Below are 22,819 nucleotides of genomic sequence, written 5' to 3' on the forward strand. Positions count from 1 at the left end.
GATTTGAACTCAGGTATTCCTGAATCCAGGGCCGGTGCTCTATCCACTGCGCCACCTAGCTGCCCCTACAAATCAGTTTTGATTTGTTGTTTTGTTGATTGTCTTGACTTAAGAAAATATAGATAATGCAGATAAACTTTAAATGGTGTCCTGCTTACATTCCCCCACCTTAAAGAGATGGTTGGTAAAGGTTTATCAGAACTTGACTCCATCAAGAGCAGTATAATGCCAAAACATGAATGATAAAAGTATGAATTTTCTCTATTGACATGCTCCCTAGTCACATGTGTTCCCTATATATGTGCCTTTCCATTTGTGGATTTAATGTGCCTGTGTGTTCTTGAAAGTTTCCAGAGGAATGTCAGCAGAGTGGTGAAAGGTTTTGAGCTTATGTCATATAAGCATCAGCTGAAGAAATTGGGGATTTTTTAGCCTGGAAAAGACAAGACTGGATGGAAGGGATGGTGCTTGTCCACGAGCATTTGAAGGGCTTGTCAAGTGGAGGAAGGATTCTTCAATTTGATCCTAAAAGGAAAAATCAATAGGAATGGATTGCAAAAAGACAACTTTATATTTGATAAAAGGAAAAAAGTTGCTAACAATTAGATCTGTCCAAAATCAAATTCCCTGAGAAGTGGTGGGTTCTTCCTCCTTGGAGGTCTTCAAGTGAAACCTCAATGACCACTTGTTAGTTATGTTATAATAGTCTTTCCTTTTGTTCTTGATTTGGACTAGATGACTGCAAATGTCCCCTTTACTTCTAAGATCCTGTAATTCTTCTTGCTCGAACAGTGAGTTTATGGGACTATATACCCCAGGTTTACCAATTTTTTTACTATTCTGAATATGCTAACTCAGTAAATACTTTTGCCTTGAGCTAATTGTGTCCTCTGGTGGACTGAAGACAAGATATCATCCCTGATTTGGTACCTGAAATAAACAGCCACAATGTCCATCATGCTATATTTAGTCCACAATAAAAATGAGACTAAAGGTCAAAAGTTAGTTAACCAAGATTCTGATGACACATACAGAAAGTAAGGAGGTGAAATGAATGTTGACTCCATATTGTCAACAACTTTTCTGTGTATATAATTTTTTTTAAAAGAGTTATAAAATACTATTCATGCATTCATGTAGAAGAGCTGTTCGAAGTAACCAATGGACAAAAAGTTTTTAAAACCTGTGCCATGGTGTCCAGTGCCTGAAATAAAGTTTGGTCAAGGGAATTTTAAGCTTTTGAGCTACACATGTGTGGATGGGAACCCGATCCTATTTGAGTTAGCTACAAAAGGGCATGCTTTTCTAAATATGAACTCTGCCAGGCCTGCTTGGCAGACAACAGTTGCCTCTTATTTGAGGTTGGTGGCACAAACATCATTTTCTTCTGTGAATAACTTCCCTGCAGTTTGCTCAGGGGAGTGCTTCCCTCAAGAGACTCCTGAAAACCTAGCGAAAAGTCTCTCCTATACAAAAGCCTTCCTGGAACAACACAAAGAAACAACCCACTAAAAAAGTGGTTTGAAAGGCATTCCTATGACTCGGATCAAAAGGCAGCTGAAGTCAAAAGTCACCTTATCCAGAAAGTTAAGATGCTCAGGTTTCTTCAAGAAATTAGAGCAAAGTTCTTCTCATTTTTCAGCTCCCCAGCTCCTAGAGCCTTCTCCTCTAAGTTTCTTTCCATCTGGTCTGTATGTACCTGGAATGAACCCAATTATTTACATGTTTTCTCTCACACTAGAATTTGAGTTTCCTAAAGTCAAGGATTGTTTGGCCTTCCTTTGTATCCCCAAGGCTTGATACAATGCCTAGCACATAAAAAGTGCTTAATGATAATTAGTTGATTGATTGACTTCCTCTCTGCAGGGTAAGAACTGAAGGCATTTATGGACTAGTTAAGCAAATTATAATGGATTTGCTTCCTTCTGCAGCCTGATTGAAACAGATTAAGAGCATCCATGTGTTACAAGAGTGGCTACTTTAGCACTCCTAGTTGGGGAGGGAAGAGAAAGGAATAAGTATTTTATTAATCCTCTTCTATAGGTCACACAAAGTGGTAAATGCATTCCAAAATTTTTCATTTGATCCTCATAACAGCCCTTTGATGGAGGTATGTTTATTATTCTCATTTTAGAGTTGAGGGAACTGAAGTGGAGAAAGGGTAAAAGACTTACCCAGGGTCATAAAGTTAGTACATGTCTGAGACCAGATTTGAACTCAGGTTTTCTTGACCACAAATCAGACCCTCAATCAACTGTACCATCTAGCTTACTTATAAAGTGTGTGTCTTTATCTCTCTGTGTGTTTTTATCCCTAATAATAATAAGCTGCTGACTAATAGCTACTTGATCATTACTTGAATGGTGTGGTTAGAGTGAAGTTTAGAAATGCTGGGTTTTAATCCTGCCTTAGAAATGCATTAGCTGTATAACCTTGGTCAAGTCATTTAACCATTTTCAGCCTCAGTTTCTTCAGCTATGAAACTGACATTGTCATACCTTCCTCAAAGCATGGTTGGGAGGTTCAAATGAGATAACGAAAATGACGGTCATTGTAACCCTTAAATGTGAAAAAGATTGGTTGGATCTGTAATTTCATGTCTTTAGAGAACTCCCAGATGAGGAAATTCTCTCCTCCAACCAGATTAGGCCGTAGTTTGCAACTTAGTATCTTAACTGGAGCACTGAGAATCACACAGTCTACATGGGTCAGAGCCAGAATTTGAATCTTAATCTTCTTGGTTCTTTGTCTGTCACTTAATGCTCTGTGCCAAGTTATGAACTATAAACCTTGTATAAATAGTGGAGAACTCAGAAGATATAATGAAATAGTTGGGGCATACATTTTTTTCTTGAAGTGTTATAGTCATCCCATGATGTAGCCCTTTCGCTGTGGAATAGTTCTAAATATTCTCTTGTTGTTCAGTCTTTTTAGTCATGTCAGTCTCCTTGTGACCCCTTTTGAGGTTTTCTTGGCAAAGACACTGGAGTGGTTTGCTATTTCCTTCTCCAGATCATTTTACAGATGAAGAAACAGACAAATGAGGTTAAGTCACTTGTCCAGGGTTACACAGCTAGTAAGCATCTGAGGTTGGATTTGAACTCATCTTCCTGACTCCAGGCCTAGTGCTCTATCCCCCGTGCCCAGTTCTAAATATAAACAAGGTTTTTTCCCCTCTGTATATTAAGCCAAAATCTCTTCTGCAACAACCATCCAACTTTTGCTCCTACTTCCACCTACTAAGAGCAAGTAGTATAGTGCTAGTGCTCCTTGCACATGGCAAACCTTTGGAGAATTAGCATGTCTCTTAATCTTCTCTTTAGATTAAATACTCATTGTTCTTTTAATTGTAACATAGTCTCTATTCCTCTCACCATATTTGCTGCTTTTTCTCTTATGCATGCCGTCCAGTTGGTCAATGTCTTTTCTAGATGCGATACTCTGAATTGAACACAGTACCTGTTACTCTATGGACTATTAGAATATTCTTTCTATAGAGTATAGAATCTGTGCAGGGCAAAATACACCAGGCCAGTTGCTCCCCTACAACTGTATGCTCTAACTCTCTTAAAGCTGCCTAAGATAACCTTAATCATTTAGGTTGGTTCATTTTGAACTTTCAGTCCACTAAAAGCCTAGATGCTTTTCACAAAACAGTTGCCTATCCCTACCTACATTACTTTAACTTTTTTTTTTTTTTACTTATGAAGTTGACCTTTAGAAACCAGGTGCATTGTGTATGTGTTGTCTCTCTCTATGTGTGTTTATCCCTAAGAATAATTTCATGTTGAGCGGCAACAACAGGTGATGTATAGAGTTTGGGTTTTTGAATCAAGAAGATAGGAATTCAAGGATGGTCAGATATAGTGTATAACAGTGTTGGATCTGAAGTCAGGAAGCCTTTAGGTAAAATTTAGACTAGGACACTTTTTTTTCACTTTATTAAAAAATTTATGGAAAAATAAATATTTTCATATCAGTACATTTAAAAAGATGATTATACATGTAACTGTAAATCTACTGTGCACAATTTGCTATTCCTTTCAAATAGACAACAAAATTATCATGTAATTTTTTCTTCTCTCCCCATCCCCTAGAGATGGATACCATTAGACACACACATATACACACATACATGTATATATACATATGTATGTGTAAAACTGTTCTATATATGCTTCTATTTATTATTTCTTTTTCTGGATAGCATCTTTCTTCATATGTCCTTCATAGTTAATTTAGGTATTTATAATAGATAAAATAGCTTATTCACTCAAAGTCATTCTTTTTTTTTTTTTTTTAGTGAGGCAATTGGAGTTAAGTGACTTGCCCAGGGTCACACAGCCAGTAAGTGTTAAGTGTCTGAGGCCGGATCTGAACTCAGGTACTCCTGACTCCAGGGCCGGTGCTCTATCCACTGCGCCACCTAGCTGCCCCCAAAGTCATTCTTAAAACAACATTATTGCTCTATAGAATGTTCTCTTGGTTCTTCTTGTTTTGCTCTTCATTTATTTCCTACAAGTCTTTCCATGTAGCCTCTGATACTTACTAGCTGTGTGATCCTGAGCAAATTATTTGACCTCTGGATGCCTCAGTTTCCTCATCTCTAGAGTAATCATAGTCACAGCCCCTACTTGCCAGAGTTATTGTGACAACATAATGAGATATTTGAAAATTCTTTGCAAGACTTAAAGCTCAATATACATGCTGGTCATTAAGTAATACCTCTTATACACACAGGCTATATGTCCCTGGGCAAGTCTAATACTCTTTCAATGCTCTAGACAACTCTGTGAGAATATAAATTACAGATAAGATATCAGTGTGCATCAGTGATGGAGTTTTAGACAGAAGCAAATATATTTTCATCCCATTAGATGTCACCTGTCATGCTAGCTTGTTGAGAACTTTTTTGGATCTTTATTATCACACAATCACAATGAGCTGGCTGTTCCACTTTGTTTTTATTTCTGCAAAAACTGGGATCTTCTAACTATGTCTTCATTCAAGAGATGTTTTGAAGTTTGAACACCACAAATCCGAGAGCAAATTGCTTGACATCTCATATACTTGATCATTCCTCAGTTCCCCAACTCCATCTTTATCAGCCTCTCTCTTAGAAGATCTAGCCTTCTACTCTACTGAGGAGTATTTCCCCTTTCTTCATAGTGCAAAACCTTTTCCCCCTTTTGTGCTTTTCTTTTCTTCAATCTCAAAGGAATAGAGGGTTCCTTTCTTTGATTATCTTCCACTTGCTCCATTGATGCTCTTTTCCTCACAGCTCCTTTAGAGCCTTCCCTCATCTTTAATTCTTTCCTGCTTGACTTCAATTGCTCCCTATCCACTGATGTCTTTCCCCTCTGTACAAATATTCTCATGTCTCCCATGGTTATAAAACTCTACCTTGACTCCATCAACCCATGAAGTACTTTCTTTGTGACAGCCCTATTAAGTATTTGCTACAAGTACTGTTAGGTATATTTCTCATATGATGAAACCCAAATTCAATGAGATTTAGTTACTTGCACACAGTCAAATGAATATGTAGAGTCTTGAAGTTGAATTTACCTAAAATAATTACATTTTTGAATTACTAACCTCACCTTTTCAAAGCATCAGGAAGCAGTACCTCTTCTTTTTTATGATCATTTTTCCTTTAGTCCCAAGTATCCATAATTTGATTAGGCTGAAAAAGAGTTTTATTGCTAAGATTACCTTAATAGAACTCATATTTTAAAAATACATCTATTTTCTTGACTTAGTTTTTCTCCTTGTAATCTTTCTATGTATTAATATCTTCAAATGAGTATTTTTTCTTGAAATTATAAAACATGTCTCCCATATTTATATACATAAGTACAAATAGGTGAAACTATTTGGAGAAAGAACTCAACATTTTTTTCATAAAGTGTCTACCATTTTCTCTTCTTTTAAACTTATTATGATAGATGAATCATCTAACTATCCCATTATCTGGCCAAGTGTGGATCTTGATTGGGAAGATTGGCAAGAGATCAAGGCTTTCATTACAATGGGTAGGAGAAAATCATTAGAAAGTGTGATGAAGCCAGATTGTGCATTTATGTATGGCGTATTCTGTCACACAGTTGCTTGTAGATTCTAAAGCAATGGCAGCAATAAGAACAATCTTTTTCTCTGTTATTTTTCTAAAGTACTCCATACTTTACCCTAATTTATTTTTCTAGGTAATGAATATGCAGCTGAGAAGAAACAAACAGATGGTCCTACATAGTATAAAATTATAGTTTGGTCTTCAACTCCAGTTTGCTTCTGGGAAGTTGTCATTTTTTCAGTTATGCTCATTGAAGTGTAGGGACTGCCTACCTAATGCATGCACTGATTCAGCCAAAATCAGATCCATCCCAGGAAATAGTCAGCAATATGTCCCTATATTCACAAATTACATTATTCAGATTTGGAGAGGAGTGGCCAGTATTCTGGGAAGCAGGTGTAAGGAACAGGAAACCATCATTTTCTTTGATCACTTTTAGGTGATCACTTTATGTATTCTCATTTTAGAATAAAAGATAGACTTCTAGCAATGGATATATCAGTGCCTTTCATTAATCAGATAAATGTGTTATTTTCAGAAATGATAATTCCATAAAGAGTCAAAAGGTTGACTATTCCTATAAATCACTAAACCTTAATATTTAGAGGCCAAAGAAATACAAATTGTATATGGATATGCCACTCACCACATGGTGACAATGATAGACACCAGCTTGATCCTCTTTATTCATTGAATAAGCTTAGGCATTCTTAGGCCATAAGTCTAATGACTGTGTTCCACATGTCTCAAGGAGCATGGTGGGAAAGTCAGGGTTTTTATCATTCCTAAATAGTCTGGGGCTGTATTTGGGTTCAGGGTCTCCTGGGTCCAGGGCTGGTGCTTTGTCCACTGTATCACCTAGCTAATCCATGATGACATCAAAATAAAGTGAAGGGGTAAGAGAAATGCACTGGAAGAAAGGGAAAGGGAAAGGTGAAAGGGTATAAAGTAACACATAAAAGAAACAAGAAAAAGCTTATGGAGTAGAGGGGAAAATGGGAAAGGAGCAGGGGAGTGAGTGAACCTTACTTTCATCAGAATTGGCTCAAAGAGGAAATAACATAAACACTCAATTGGGTATAGTAATATATTTTGCCCTGAGAGAAAGTGAGAGGGGAAAGAGATAAAGGGAGGGTGGAGAGGGGAAGGAAGGAAGGGCAGATGGGTGGAGGGAGCAGTAAAAAGCAAAACAATTTCAAGGAAGGTGAAGATGTTCTGCATAACTGCACATGTATGACATATTGAATTGCTTGATTTCTTAGGGAGGGTTGAGGAGGGAGGGAGGAAGAAAATTTAGAACAGAGAATGAGCTCAAAAACCTTAATCTCATCAGAGTTGGCTCAAGGAGGATATAACACACATACCCAATTGGGAGGAGTAATCTATCTAACCCTTCAGGAAAGTGGGAGGGGCAGACAATAAGGAGGGAAGCATAAAAGAAGGAAGGGCAGAGCAGGGGAGGGGGCTGTCAGCAGCAAAACACTTTTGAGGAGGAATAGGGTAAAAGAAGATAGAAAATAGAGTCAATAGGATGGAGGGAAACAGTTATGATTGATTGTAATGACAAAATGTATGGTAGCCACTTTGTTGGGCTATTGTGAAGAAAATTCTTTGTCAAGTTTAAGCTACTATATAAAATTTATGATGAACAGGATACTATCAGAAAAACCTGGAAAGATCTACATGAACTGAAGGAAAGTGAAATGTACTGTATACAAAAGAACAGAAATAGTGTAAGATGATCAGTTGGGAAGGGTGTGGTTATTTTCAACAAGTCAATGATCCAATATAATTTTGAAGGACTTATGAAAATTGCAATCCATCTACAGAGAAAGAACTGATGGTATCTGAAAACAGATTGAAGCATATTTTTTTTGACAATTCCTTAATCTGAAGTTTTGTTTTTATCTGTTTTCTCTCACAATCTAACTAATGTGGAGATGTTTTCCATGACTACTCATGTATAACTTATATTGAATTGCTTGAGTTCTTGGGGGTGGGAGGTGGGAAAGGAGGGAGGAAAAGAAGTCATAACACATAGTTTTTAAAAATTCATGTCAAAATTTGTTTTTACATGTAATTTGGAAAATAAAATTCTAAACAGAAAAAAAAAGAAATAGAAATGCTTTGAAATAGGTGAACTATACTTATTTCAAGTTTCATATTGTGCACTGGCACCAAAACAATGCTGAATAGTCCATCTAAATTATTTTAACCAATTACATATCCTGCATATTGGGATGGTTTGACAAAGTTATTTCCTGAGGATGCTTTATATTTTAGGTTTTAAAAGAGCCAGGTGTGATGTTTAAAATCTAAATTGTGGTCGCCTTAAATTAGAAGCTTTAGCACCAGTCTTTGGGCATTAAACATTTATTAAAGCATACAGGTATTCACAAGGAGTTCAGATAGTTAAGAAAAAGCCTATCTAACCTAGAGTTCCAGCCTGGTTGGGTTCTTCCTCAAGTCCTCCTCCATGAGCTTGCTTTAATCAGGAACTCTCCAGCAAGCTGATTATGGAAGCTTTGTATAGGTCTGGAACAGAGGCAGTCCTTACACATTGCTTCAAGGTGATTGGTTGGCGTCATCCAAATCCATTGGTTTTGAAGGTGTTCTCAAGTTGAGTTCACAGTCTAGCTTCTGAGAACAATACCTTCTTAAGGGATAGCCAGGTGTGATTACAATCCAGTTAACTTGAAGTAGGCTAATCAGCAGTCAATCACTCTCACTTGATTCAATCAGTCTAGATTAATCTCCAGGTGGGTCTTTGAGTATCTGCGAAATCCCATTATTTCATCACATAGGGAATAGAAAATCTTTTTCTTCTACTTTTCTCTTGTGCAACAAAGTACTTTCCCATTTATATTCTCTTCTCACACATCTAACTACCTGAACCCTGAATTTCAAAATGAGAAAAATAAATAAATCAAGAAAATATCAGTTAAAATACCCAAATGCCTGGTTCTGATCAAATGGACTCACTTATTCATATCCATGTACATGAGCAGAATACAGCAGATATTTGCAGTAAAATACTGAAATTTGAGGTATTACCTTTGCAGTAATAAAAATGAAAACAAAAATCAGGTGAAAACCTGTTCCTATCTGTAGTGATGAAACAGTTAAGTGGTTCAGTGGGATATAGCACTAGCCTGTAGTCAGGAAGAACTGAGTTTATATATGTCCTTAGACATTCATTAGTTGTGTGACCCTGGGCAAATCACTTAATCTCTGTTTGCCTTAATCCACTGAAGAAGGAAATGGCAAACTGTCTTTGCCTAGAAAACCCCATAAGGGCACACAGAGAGTCAGACATGACTTAACAACAATTGAAAACAAAAACCAAAACCCTGTCATGTATTAATTTTCCTGAACCATCATATTCCTCGACTAAAAAGCCTTTAATGGTGCTAGGGTCTGTGGAATAATTTTAGTGTTTTGACTTCAGACATCTTCAGCCTCTCAAAGTTTATATTTTTGGGGATCTAGATCTCTGGGGAGGAAGATTCCATGAGAAAGGGAGCTCAGGGTTTTTGGAGGCTCTAGGACCAATCATCAGAAACAGTGCAGTTGGACAAATTCACAGAAAGGTGCTGACTTTAGTTAGGATGAAGATAACGAGGGATACTTTCCTTTTTTTAGGAAGTGCCAAGTATATGTATGAAGATCAGGCAGGTAGCAGGATAGGGGCCACTAATGTAAGAGTACCAATCTATGATGATTCTCACTCAAATGGCTGTTTCATATAAAAAATTGAAACAGACACATAAGAACTAATCTGTTCTATAATTAGAATTTCAATTCAATTGCCTCCAAGTTTTGAATTGGACCTTATTTTGTTTTAAATTACAAGAAATAGGGGCGGAGCCAAGATGGCGGAGAGGAAGCAGCAAACTGCCTGAGCTCTCCTTCTGTTCCCTCAAAAAGAACATTAAATCAAGCCTCTGGACAGATTATGAAACTACAGAACCTGCAAAGGGACAGAGAGACACAGTCCTCCAACCAGAGATAATTTAGAAGACTTCAGGAAAAGGTCGGTCTGACTCGGGAAAAAGGGAGGCCCAGCGCAGGGCAGCAACCCAGCGCTGAGGGGGTCAGGGCAAGTCAGCAGGAGCTGCAGGCCACAGCCAAACAACTGAGGCCCCTGGAACCTGGTTCAAAAATATGGTGGCCAAGAAGGACAGTGGAAAAACCTACCTGCACCAGCCGGGAGGGCGACGAACGGGTCAGGCGGGAACAGATGCCAGGAGTGGGCGCCTGGCTGGCCGAGCGCACCCAGACAGGAAGTGCAGGGTGGGGGATCTCCACACACCATAAAGGCATCAGAGTAAAAAGCTGGTCACACAGCACCTATACCCCTGCACAAGAACCCCAAAACAGGGACTCTGGTGCCCTGAGAGCAGACCTCAACTTAAAAAATAAATAAATAAGCTGCAATAATGAGTAAGAAGCAAAAAAGAGCCCTCTCCATTGAGAGCTTCTGTATCAATAGGGAAGAAGCCAATGCAAACTCAGATGAGGACAATAGCCTCAAATTGCCTACATGTGAAGCCTCACGAGGGAAGGTAAATTGGTCTCAGGAACAAAAAGCTTCCTGGAAGAGCTCAAAAAGGATTTTAAAAATCAATTGAGAGAGGTAGAAGAAAAAATGGGGAGAGAAATGAAAGCAAAACAAGAAAACTATGAAAAAAGAATCAGCAGCTTGGAAAAGGAAGCACAAAGATTGACTGGCCAAATGGAAAAAAAAGTGCATGATTTCACTGAAGAAAACAATGCCTTAAAAAATTCACTTAGCCAAATGGAAAAAAAGGTGCATAATCTCACGGAAGAAAACAGTGCCTTAAAAAATTCACTTGGCCAAATAGAAAAAGAGGTACATAATCTTACTGAAGAAAACAATGCTTTAAAAATTAAAATTGGACAGTTGGAAGATAAGGAATCCATGAGACACCAGTCAAGCAGAATCAAAAGAATGAAAAAATAGAAGAAAATGTGAAATACCTCATTGGAAAGACAACTGATCTGGAAAACAGGTCCAGGAGAGATGATTTGAGAATCACTGGACTGCCTGAAAGCCATGACCAGAAAAAGAGTCTAGACACCATATTCCAGGAAATTATTAAGGAGAACTGCCCTGATATCATAGAATCAGAGGACAAAATCATCATTGAAAGACTCCACCGATCTGAAAGAGACCCCAAAAGGAAAACTCCAAGGAATATTGTAGCCAAATTCCAGAATTATCAGGTGAAGGAGAAAATACTCCACGCAGCCAGAAAGAAGCAATTTAAATATCATGGAGCCACAGTCAGGATTGCTCAGGCAGCTTCAACATTAAAGGACCGCAAGGCTTGGAATATGATATTCTGGAAGGCAAAGGAGATTGGATTGCAGCCGAGAATCTATTACCCAGCAAAAATGTGCATTTTCTTTCAGGGGAAAAGATGGACATTTAATGACATCGGGGACTTTCAATCTTTCCTGGTGAAAAGACCAGAACTGAATAGAAAATTTGATCTCAACATACAAGACTCAAGAGAAGTTTAAAAAGGTAAACAGAGGGGAAAAAAAAAAGTTACCCTATTAGGTTAAACTGTTTATATCCCTACACAGGAAGATAATACTCATAACTCTTAAGAACTGTAGATGTATTTGGGCAGAGAGAAGGACTTTATATAGAGGGTATAAATATAAATTGTCTTTGATGTGATGATACAAAAGAATTAAGGGGATAAAAAGGGAGTCTATGGGGAGGAGAGGAAAGGGGAGGTGGAATGGGATGAATTATAGCATATGAAGAGGTGGAAAAAACCTATTATAATAGAGGGAAAGAAAGAAGGGGGGAACATGGTTTCAACCCTATTCTCATTAGATTTGACTCAAAGAGGGAATAACATATACGTTCATTGGGATTAATAAATAAGATATTAGCAAGGAGATTACAGCAAGTGATCACCAGGATAATACACTATGACCAGGTGGGATTTATGCCAGGAATGCAGGGCTGGTTCAACATTAGGAAAACTATTAACATAATCAACCACATCAATAAGAAAACCAACCAAAATCATATGATTATCTCAATAGATGCAGAGAAAGCTTTTGACAAAATACAACACTCATTCCTAATAAAAACACTGGAGAGTTTAGGAATAGGGGGAGCTTTCCTTAAAATAATAAACAGTATCTACCTAAAGCCATCAGCAAGTATTATATGCAATGGAGATAAATTAGAGGCCTTCCCAATAAGATCAAGGGTGAAACAGGGATGTCCCGTTATCACCCCTATTATTTAATATTGTACTAGAAATGTTAGCTTTAGCAATCAGAGAAGAGAAAGGAATTAAAGGAATTAGAATAGGCAAGGAGGAAACAAAACTATCACTCTTTGCAGATGATATGATGGTATACTTAAGGAATCCTCGAGAATCAACTCAAAAATTACTTGAAACAATTAACAACTTTAGCAAAGTAGCAGGATATAAAATAAATCCACATAAATCATCAGCATTTCTATACATGACCAACAAAGTCCAGCAGCAAGAGATAGAAAGAGAAATTCCATTTAAAGTAACGGTAGATAATATAAAATACTTGGGAGTCTACTTGCCAAGACAAACCCAGGAACTCTATGAACACAACTACCAAACACTCTTCACACAAATCAAATCAGATTTAAATATTTGGAAAGATATCAATTGCTCATGGATAGGCAGAGCTAATATAGTAAAAATGACAATACTGCCTAAATTAATTTACTTATTCAGTGCCATACCAATCAGACTACCTAAAAATTATTTTATACAGCTAGAAAAAAATAATAACAAAATTCATCTGGAAAAACAAAAAATCAAGAATATCCAGGGAAATAATGAAAAAAAAATTCACAGGAAGGTGGGTTAGCGGTACCAAACCTGGAGCTCTACTATAAAGTGGCAGTCATCAAAACTATCTGGTACTGGCTTAAAAATAGAGTGGTAGATCAATGGAATAGGCTAGGCTCAGGAAATGCAGTAGTAAATGACACTACTAATGTAGTGTTTGATAAACCCAAAGACTCCAGCTTCTGGGATAGGAACTCAGTATTTGACAAAAACTGCTGGGAAAACTGGAAGATAGTGTGCCAGAAATTAGGCATAGTCCAACATCTTACACTTTATACTAAAATAAGGTCAAAATGGATACACAATTTAGACATAAGAGGTGATACCATAGGTAAATTAGGAGAGAAAGGAATAGTCTACCTATCAGATCTTTGGAAAGGAACAGTTTTTGACCAAACAAGAGATAGAGTGTATTATAAAATGCAAAGTGGATGATTTTGATTACATTAAATTAAAAAGGTTTTGTACAAACAGAAGCAATGCATCCAAAATTAGAAGGGAGGCAGAAAGCTGGGAAACAATTTTTGAGGCTAGTACTCTGATGAAGGCCTCATCTCTAAAATATATAGGGAACTAAATCAAATTTATAAGAACCCAAGTCATTCCCCAATTGAGAAATGGTCAAAGGATATGAACAGGCAGTTTTCTGATGAAGAAACCAAAGCTATCAATTCCCATATGAAAAAAATGCTCTAAATCTCTAATGATTAGAGAGATACAAATAAAAACAACTCTGAGGTACCACCTGACACATATCAGATTGGCTAAAATGACAAAAAAGGAAAATAATAAATGTTGGAGAAGCTGTGGGAAAATTGGAACACTAATCCATTGTTGGTGGAGCTGTGAACTGATCCAACCATTCTGGAGAGCAATTTGGAATTATGCCCAAAGGGCGATAAAGCTCTGCATACCCTTTGACTCAGCAATACCACTTTTGGGTCTTTTTTCCAAAGAGATCATGGAAGGGGGAAAGGGACCCACATGTACAAAAATATTTATGGCTGCTCTTTATGTGGTGGCAAAGAATTGGAAGTTGAGGGGGTGCCCATCAATTGGGGAATGGCTGGACAAGTTGTGGTATATGAATACAATGGAATACTATTGTGCTATAAGAAACGATGAGCAGGAGGAGTTCAGAGAAACCTGGAGGGTCTTGCGTGGGCTGATGATGAGTGAGATGAGCAGAACTAGAACATTGTACACAGTAACATCAACATTTAGTGTTGATCTACTGTGATGGACTATATTCTTCTCACCAATGCAATGGCACAGAAGAGTTCCAGGGAACTCGTGATGGAAGAGGATCTCCAAATCCAGGAAAAAAAAAAAAGAACTGCGGAGTATAGATGCTAAATGAACCATACTACTTCTTTTGTTTTTGATGCTGTTGTTTTTCTTCTATTTTGAGGTTTTCCATCATTGCTCTGATTTTTTTCTCTTATAATATGACTAATGCAGAAATAGGATTAATGTTATTATGTGTGTATATATATATATATATAACCTATATCAGATTACCTTCTGTCTAGGGGAGGGGGGAGGGAGAAAAATCTGAAATTGGAAAGCTTGTATAAACAAAGGTTGAGTACTATCTTTACATGTAACGGAAAAAAATAAAACACTTTATTAATTAAAAAAAATAAATAAATTACAAGAAATAGCACCGTTCTTTACCAGTCAATAAAGTGAACTTAATATCACTTTTCAACATTCAAAATCTGTCATTTCAAAAATGAATACAAAATCATTGGCAGCACTGAGTGATTTTTAGATGATGATTTCAAAATTTATATATGTGTGTGCGTGTGTGTGTGTGTGTGTGTGTGTATTACAGATAGATATATTTAGACCAGTTAATATTTTTTGAATCAGAAAATTAATTTTCCTTAAAAGGAAATGATTGAATCTGCTTTAGCCCCAGGGACAGGAAATTGATTCAAAAGGGGAAACATGAAAAGGGCAGAATGGGGAGAAAGGCACCTAAGGATGTCACCAACAGTAACAATAGTCTGTAAATATATAGCACCCCTCTCTAACTAGCTCGACTCACTTTGCACAAATTATTATAAATCTCTGCAGCCTTGTGAGGGGGGATGAAAGGGTGGGTTGTATTTTTCACATTCTCTAGATGAAAAGCTCAGGCCCCTGACACTTGGAATGACTTGCCTCAGGTTACAGAGAAAGCCAGCAGAAGAGCTGGAATTAGAAACAGCCTGATTTATCCCCTAGGGTGGGAGCAGCCTGAAGCAAATGTGCATTCCTATGGCCAACATATGTTTTTGGTGGGAAGGGAAGGGAAGGCTATTTATGTGCTAGCCCCTCCTGGCCTTGATGGGGTGGGATTGGGTCACAGGCTTCCTGGCAACAAGCACTGCACAGAATTCAAGGTAAAGTGTATAAACAGAATATATTTCTCTGGAATTGCTTTGGGAAGCCCCCTGTTTTATATAAAACATTTCTGTGTTCTTTCTAAAAAAACAAAACAAAACATACCAAAACCAAAACCAAAAACTTGTTAGGAGACACTTTGATTGTCTTTAACTAAGAAGTCAAGAACATGGGGATAAGATGGTATCTCTCTCCTAGTTTCTAAAGGAAAGGAAAGAAAGGGACCTTGGCTCTTCTGCCTTTGACAGCATCCAAAGTATTCTGTAGCTATCAAACTCCTGAGCAGAATCAGCAATATGTCCCAACAGTTTGGAGTCAAGGCCCCTTCCAATTATGACATTCAGTGAGAATCAAATTCTTGTTATATTATTATCTGCAAAGGCAGACACAAAACTTTTGGTTATGACAAGCAACATTTATGCAGTACTCCTTAAATTTGTGTGTGTGTGTGTCATGAATCCCTTTGAAAGTCTGTGAAGCACATGGACCCCTTCTCAGAATAAAGTTTTAAATGCATAAAATAAAACACATAAGATTACAAAGGCAATATACAATTACAATAATCAAAATAGATTTTTAAAAGTTTACAGACTCTAAGAACCCATGATCTATGGGTACTTTTTTCTATATGTATGTATTTTAACATATGCTTTGATAACAATTAATTATAATCTAATATTAATGCATAACTTTAGATTGATATATTTTGCAATGATAATTCATTTGTCTTTAAAAATTAGGGAGAGAAAAGATAATAAATGTCAAAGCTAGACCATTGGGCTGACTCTAGTAAAATTAAATTTAATAGTAATAAATGTATTATCATATGGTTTCAAAATCAGCTTTATATGTACAAAATGAGGAGTGAGATGTGTTGAAATATGAAAAAGATCTAGATATTCAGTCATTCAGCAGTTGATGCCTTACTCCCAGTTTCTAATTTGTGATTTCTTCATGATTTTAAATGTTTGTAATTAGTTTTGTTTTCTTGTCTTCTGAATGGGTGGAGGAAAGGAAGAGGGAAGGATAGAGTTTGGAACTGAAAACATAACAAATTTAAATTTAAAAAATCTGGAGATTTTGGTGGGCTGCAAGGTCATTATGGTGTGAGAATTGGAGTACCACCAAACTACTGAAAAGGACATTGCAGGGAAGCTTTGCCCTGAGGAGAAAGCATGAAGTGACCTTTCTGGGGTTTCAGAGGTTGGATTGGCGTCAGGAAGTTGTGTCTGCCGCCTGTGGGTTGTGTCAATCAGTGTTACCAGCCAATTAGCTTGGAGATGTGTGTGAGGACAGTCCTGCTTCCTGTCTCACAGGGGGCTTCTGGGAGAAGCAGCAAAGGAACATGGTCTTTTCATTCAGGAACTGGCTGTGAGCAGGAGGAAGACTCCCTGTCTCTTAGATAGCTAGATGAAGGCTGTTTTTCCTCTGTCTCTCTCTTTGCTAACTCCTAATATACTTTATTAAATGCTTCATGCCCAAAGACTAGTACTAAAGCTTTTCTAATTTAAGGTGACCACACATTAGATTTTAAACATCACAGCTAGAATTTTAGGCTTTACAAAGGATCATCTGTGTGACATGACATCCACGAAGTCAATTCAGTTTTACTATAAATGTCTGTAATTGTCCATGATTGGAGATCTGATATTTCCAGTATTCTATAGGCCATATCCAGAATACTGGACTCAGTTCTGATGGAAACATTTTAAGACAAATATTAACAAACTGCAGAATGTCATAGGGAAGGCAACTAGAATATTGAAGGAACTTCTAATAAAAACACTTAAAAATTTGTTGAAGAAGCTGTATTTGTTTAGAAGACAGGGTTTACAGGGGTCATGATAACTTCCTTCAAGTACTGTTAAGTGTTATAATGTGGAAGAGAGGTTAGACATGTCCTTTTTGATCCTAAGCACAGCAATGAGAGCAATGACCTAAAGTTGGTGAAGGGATTATTTATCTTCAGTGTAAGGGAATACTTTCTAATAGCCATGACTGGTTGAAAATGGAATTGCGTGCCTTTGAAAGGAGAGAGTTCCTACTCAGAAGTTTTCAAGCAAAGGTTGGGGATGGAGTAGAGGGGATTTGGTTTTCAGGTATGGGTTGATCTGGAGAACCTCAAGGGTCCTTTATGACTTTCAGATTCTGTGATTTGAGAATGTCAGCTCTGTGAAGGAGAGACTATTTAATCTTTGTGTCCTTAGTGCCTTATATACAGTTGTGTACTCTTAATAAATTGTAAAGGATTGATTGATTGATTTGGTAATTCTTTGAATTTTGCTTTTATTGACTTATGATTCCCCAGTCATCAGTCATAAACTTGACAATAGCATATTTTACTCATTGTGTAATAAAAATGCCTGGGGAAAAATAAAATTAAAATGGCAAGGAAATTGATATTTCTTGTTTACCAGTCCCTGATCCAATTGGCAAACAATAGTGACTTAAAAACATTAATGATGCAACATACCTCCTACCCTTTGACAGACAGATAATGTAATGGAGATGCAGATGAAATGTACATTTTTAGATGTATCCAATATACTGCCTTTTTTCTGGGGAAAATGTATTACAGGTAGAGTGTGAGTGAGATTTTCCCCACCCCTTAAGTATAAGAGATTTAATTGTGATAGTAATCCATATAATAGACTATAAATGGTGATTGACTCAAGATTAAGTGTTCTTGGGGGCAGCTAGTTGGTGCAGTGGATAAAGCACTGACCCTTGATTCAGAAGGACCTGAGTTCAAATCCTTGAATCCGGCCTCAGACACTGTACACTTACTAGCTGTGTGACCCTAGGCAAGTCACTTAACCCTCATTGCCCCGCCCCCCCCCAAAAAAAGACAGACCAATCTTCTTTAAGAAAACACACATATTAAGAAGTTTTCTTTCCTTGACTTGAGTCACATTCTACTTCCTGTTTCCAAATCTATCAAATTTAAATTCTTCTCTCTTTGAAGGGCCTTCAGTGTTAGCTCCATATTACCTATCTACCTTATTTTGCACTATTTCTTTTCTTTTCTTTTTTTCTTTTTTTGTTTTTGTGGGGCAATGGGGGTTAAGTGACTTGCCCAGGGTCACACTGCTAGTAAGTGTCAAGTGTCTGAGTCTGGATTTGAACTCAGGTACTCCTGAATCCAGGGCCGGTGCTTTATCCACTATGCCACCTAGCTGCCCCCTTGCACTATTTCTTAACAAGAACTATCTGTTCAAATAAGATTGGTCTCCTCATTTTCGGGACACATCATGTTCTTTCTCACCTTTGGTCAGGTTGTTTCACTTTTTGCAAGATATAAGAGTCAGTATTCTATTAGAAATTTAAAATAGTATTGACTTGTTAAATTGTATTATTTTATATTTGGAAGTATGGAAATGTTAATTACTTAATTTGATTATGAATGTTCCCCCTTGGATTTTTCTTGAAAATCTTAAGGACAAGGTAGTATGAAAGGCATTTTATTATTATTATCATTTTTGAAGGCATTCTTTTTTTTCCGCAGGGCAATGAGGGTTAAGTGATTTGCCCAGGGTCGCACAGTAAGTATAAAGTGTCTGAGGTTGGATTGGAACTCAGGTCCTCCTGAATCCAAGGCTGGTGCTTTATCCACTGAGCCACCTAGCTGCCTCTGGAAGGCATTCTTAAAGAAAATATAAACTATCTTCAAGTTCCTAAAGAATCGTCCAGCATTTGGCACTAGAAATTTTGCTAAATAAACTAGGGACAGTAAATATAGGTACTCTGGGAGTAACATAAGGGTAGAGTTCAATTGAGTAAATCAATCAAATTCTCCCTCTTCCATTTTAAAAAATGACACATTTACAAGGTGAGAATATGTCTCAATTATTCAGTCAACCAAAGTCTTTAGAAACACAAAAAATCCTTGATCAATTCAAGTGACCATTCAAAGGAATGTGTGTTTTGGCTGAAGACAATTGATCACAACCAAGGGGTCATCAATAAATAAAATTAAGCTGGTTTGGTCCAAAGGTTTGGAGAGAACACAGACCAAGAGAGAGTATTCCAGTAAAACTCCAGAGGAGGAATCCTTTTGGGTAAGGGGGTAGGGAGAGTTCTTTGGCTTTAGCCTCAGGCTAGGTCTGCTTCATCTCCTACTCCTTCCCCCTGCCTCAGACCCTTTGGTTGGAGGATGACATTTCAAACCTAGGAGGGGTATAGAATATTGTATTTCCACGTCTAGCTTGAGCCTTACTTTTTCTATGAAGCTTTTCTTGACTCTCAGGATGTTTCCTTCATCTTTTAAATTCATTTCTCTCTTATCAAAACCAAAGAAAAAATACTTTTACTCATTTATATAACAAATACAGTTTTAAAGAACTCTGCTTTTTATTCCGTACCTGGAGAATTGTCAAAGATTACAAAAAGCCAGGAATAATCAATTTTGAATAGTTGGGAAAACAAATATGCTGGTAGAATTGTGAATTGTCCCAAGAATTCTGGGAAAAATATTGAATTCTGCTAGAAAAGTCTTTAAACTTTGACCCTGCAATACCATTAGAGGGACATTTACCCCAAGGAGGTCAAAGATAGAAAGAAAAAGCCTCATGTTTTTACACAAAATATATTTATTATACAAAATAATTTTAACATTGGAGGAGAAGCAGGAAAGTGGAATGACCATGAGTACCCATTGATTGGTGTATTGTTTAATAGATTGTAGCAGATAAAGAGTAAATGATAAAGGGCAAAGTAAGCAGAATCAAGAGAACAATGTATACAGTAGTCACAATAATGGAATGAAAACTTACACCAAAAATATTGGAACTCAGGTCAACAAAATGACACATCTTGCCCCTGCAGGACTTAAAATGAAATGTATCTCTTTGTTCTTGTTAGCAATATGATGGTCTCCAAATGTGTAATGAGGCACAGGTTATCCTAAAGGAGCAATGTTTCAGTGTATTTTGTTTAACCAGGATTTTTTATTAAAAGGGAACGATCTATGGGGGTATTAGAAAATGGCAATGACAAAAAACAACAACATTAAAGCAATCAGCCTATGAAATACCATTTTTCCTCCTATTATATTTAGGAACATGCCATTTTCTTCAGTTTTAATGTGAGACCACAAGGTTCTTGTGCGTGGGGAAAGCAGAAAAATTCTGAAGTTCTGGGAAGTTTGATCCTTATCTAAAGCAATGACTCAAAGCAGTAAACTTTGAATCTAAGTCCTAAATCTCAGACATAGCTTTAGGGTTCTAGTAGTGGCAATTTCTAAGGCATTCCTAGATTTTTTTAGTATATATACACACATATGTATACCTACATCTATGCATACACATGTGTGCATGCATGCTTATAGACATACACATATGTATGCACTCATGCATATCCATCCATACATACAGTATAGTATAGACACATCCATACATACACACTAACTTATTTATTTATTCCCATATTCTGCTCATAAGGACCCTGGATGTTAGGTGTTATTATTATCCCCATTTTATAGATGAAGAAACTGAGGCAGATGGAGGGTAAGCGACTTGCCTTAAACCTTACAATGACCTCATGTCAGACAAGTTTTGAACTCAGTGCTTCCTGACTCCAAGTCCAGTACTCTATACAGTGGTATCATATATATATATATATATATATATACACACATACACACACATATATATACATACATATATATATATATATATATATATATGAAATACACAATTAGTTAACATGGGTGGCCATGTACATATAACTTTCTAAAGAATTTTCATATCTATTCTTTAATTGACCCTGTGTCACACATACTACAAGTATTATTTCTCCTATTTTTCCAAACAGGCATTTTAAGACTAAATGAGGTTAAGTGGTATGTCCAAAATTATATAAACCATAATTGACAGATCAGACCTTAGGGTCCATGTCTTCTAATTTAAAAGCCTGTGTGTGCTCTACTACACTAAAGCATAATGTATGTATTATATACAGGGAGTAGATCTGATCAAGGCCAGTGCCTTTAGGACTGCACCCATGTATAAATTGCCTTAATATGTGAAAATTCTTTATTGTGAACCTAGTAGGAGTTACAAAATGTCTCCTTTTATGTTCTCCATCTTAATGAAATATTCATGCAATCTTTTACGAGTCTGAAAGAAGCCTTGTGAAATGTGGACCAGGAGCATTTCATAAATATGCATGAAAAATAAAATACTTCATCTGTAGTATGGCAAATTTAATTAACTAAAAGTAAAAGTAAACACATTCTGAGCATCCCTGTTGGACACAAATGAGAGGATCCTGTCACACTGACTCCAAAACTTATCTGGCTCATACTTAGGAGGAGAATTCATTTTCCTGCTATTTTGTACATACTTGAAGTCTTAGTGTCTTCTGATCTCAAAGGATGTTTGAGGTCTGTGTCCAGTCACAGAAAGGTGAGGCACTGGTAAACCATATGGAATTCTAATAAGGCTGTTGGGGGTGGGTGGCGAGGAGGAAAACTTACTGATTATTTGAGCCCAAGAGAGCAGTATGGTTTGCAAGGAAAACCCATTACAAAATCTGATTGGATTTTACCATACTAAGAAGTGAGTGCACATGAGGTCCACTGAAGAATTCCAAGTAATTTAATAGTTGAAGTTTAGACTGTTGTTGTTTTGACTCAATGTGCTGTCCCCATGGACTTGTCCTTGAAATTTTCTTGGCAAAGATACTGTAGTGGTTTGTCATTTGCTTCTCCAGAGTGTCCGCATTTTATAGATGAGGAACTGAGGCAAATAGGGATTAAGTGACTTGCCTAAGGTCACACAGCTAGTAACTGTCTGAAGCCAAATTTGAACTCAGATATTTCTGACTCCAGTCCTGGTGTTCTTTTTACTGTACCATCTAGCTTTGTGAAGCACTTTACATAAGTGAACTCATCCAAACTTCACAATAGCCTTCTGAATTGGGCACAGCAATTATTATCTCCATTTCATAGATGAAGGAACTAAGGCTCAAAGCAGGGTAAGAGATTTGTCCAAGGTCACATAGCTAGTATGTGACAAGAAAGATATTTGAACCTAGATCTTTGGATTCTAATTTTAGATTTCATTATACAACACTATAAATATTTGTGAACTGCTGAGATTTAACAATAGCAGGCAGATAACTCAAGTTCTGCTGTATTTAATGGAGGTATCTTTATTTTCTTTTAATCTAGCACAGACTTTAAACTGACTCTAAGTGAAAGAGAAATCTTTGTAATAACAAAGTTTTCAAACAGTTACCCAAAGAGCTTGTGTCTATCTGTTGGAAGGATTTAGCCTCCACTTTGGTCTTTATAGCTATATTCTCATACAGACATAATATTGTCACCTTCAAAAATGAAGAGTAGGAACGCATGAGGGAGAATCCAAAGGAAAACAAAGTAACATCGTAAGAATCTGATAAATCACAGAATCACAAAAAACTTGTAGATGGAAGAGACTTCAGAAGACCCTTAGTCCCACCTATATCTGTC

This window comes from Dromiciops gliroides, chromosome 1, assembly GCF_019393635.1.
Source record: "Dromiciops gliroides isolate mDroGli1 chromosome 1, mDroGli1.pri, whole genome shotgun sequence".
NCBI classification, from domain to species: Eukaryota; Metazoa; Chordata; class Mammalia; order Microbiotheria; family Microbiotheriidae; genus Dromiciops; species Dromiciops gliroides.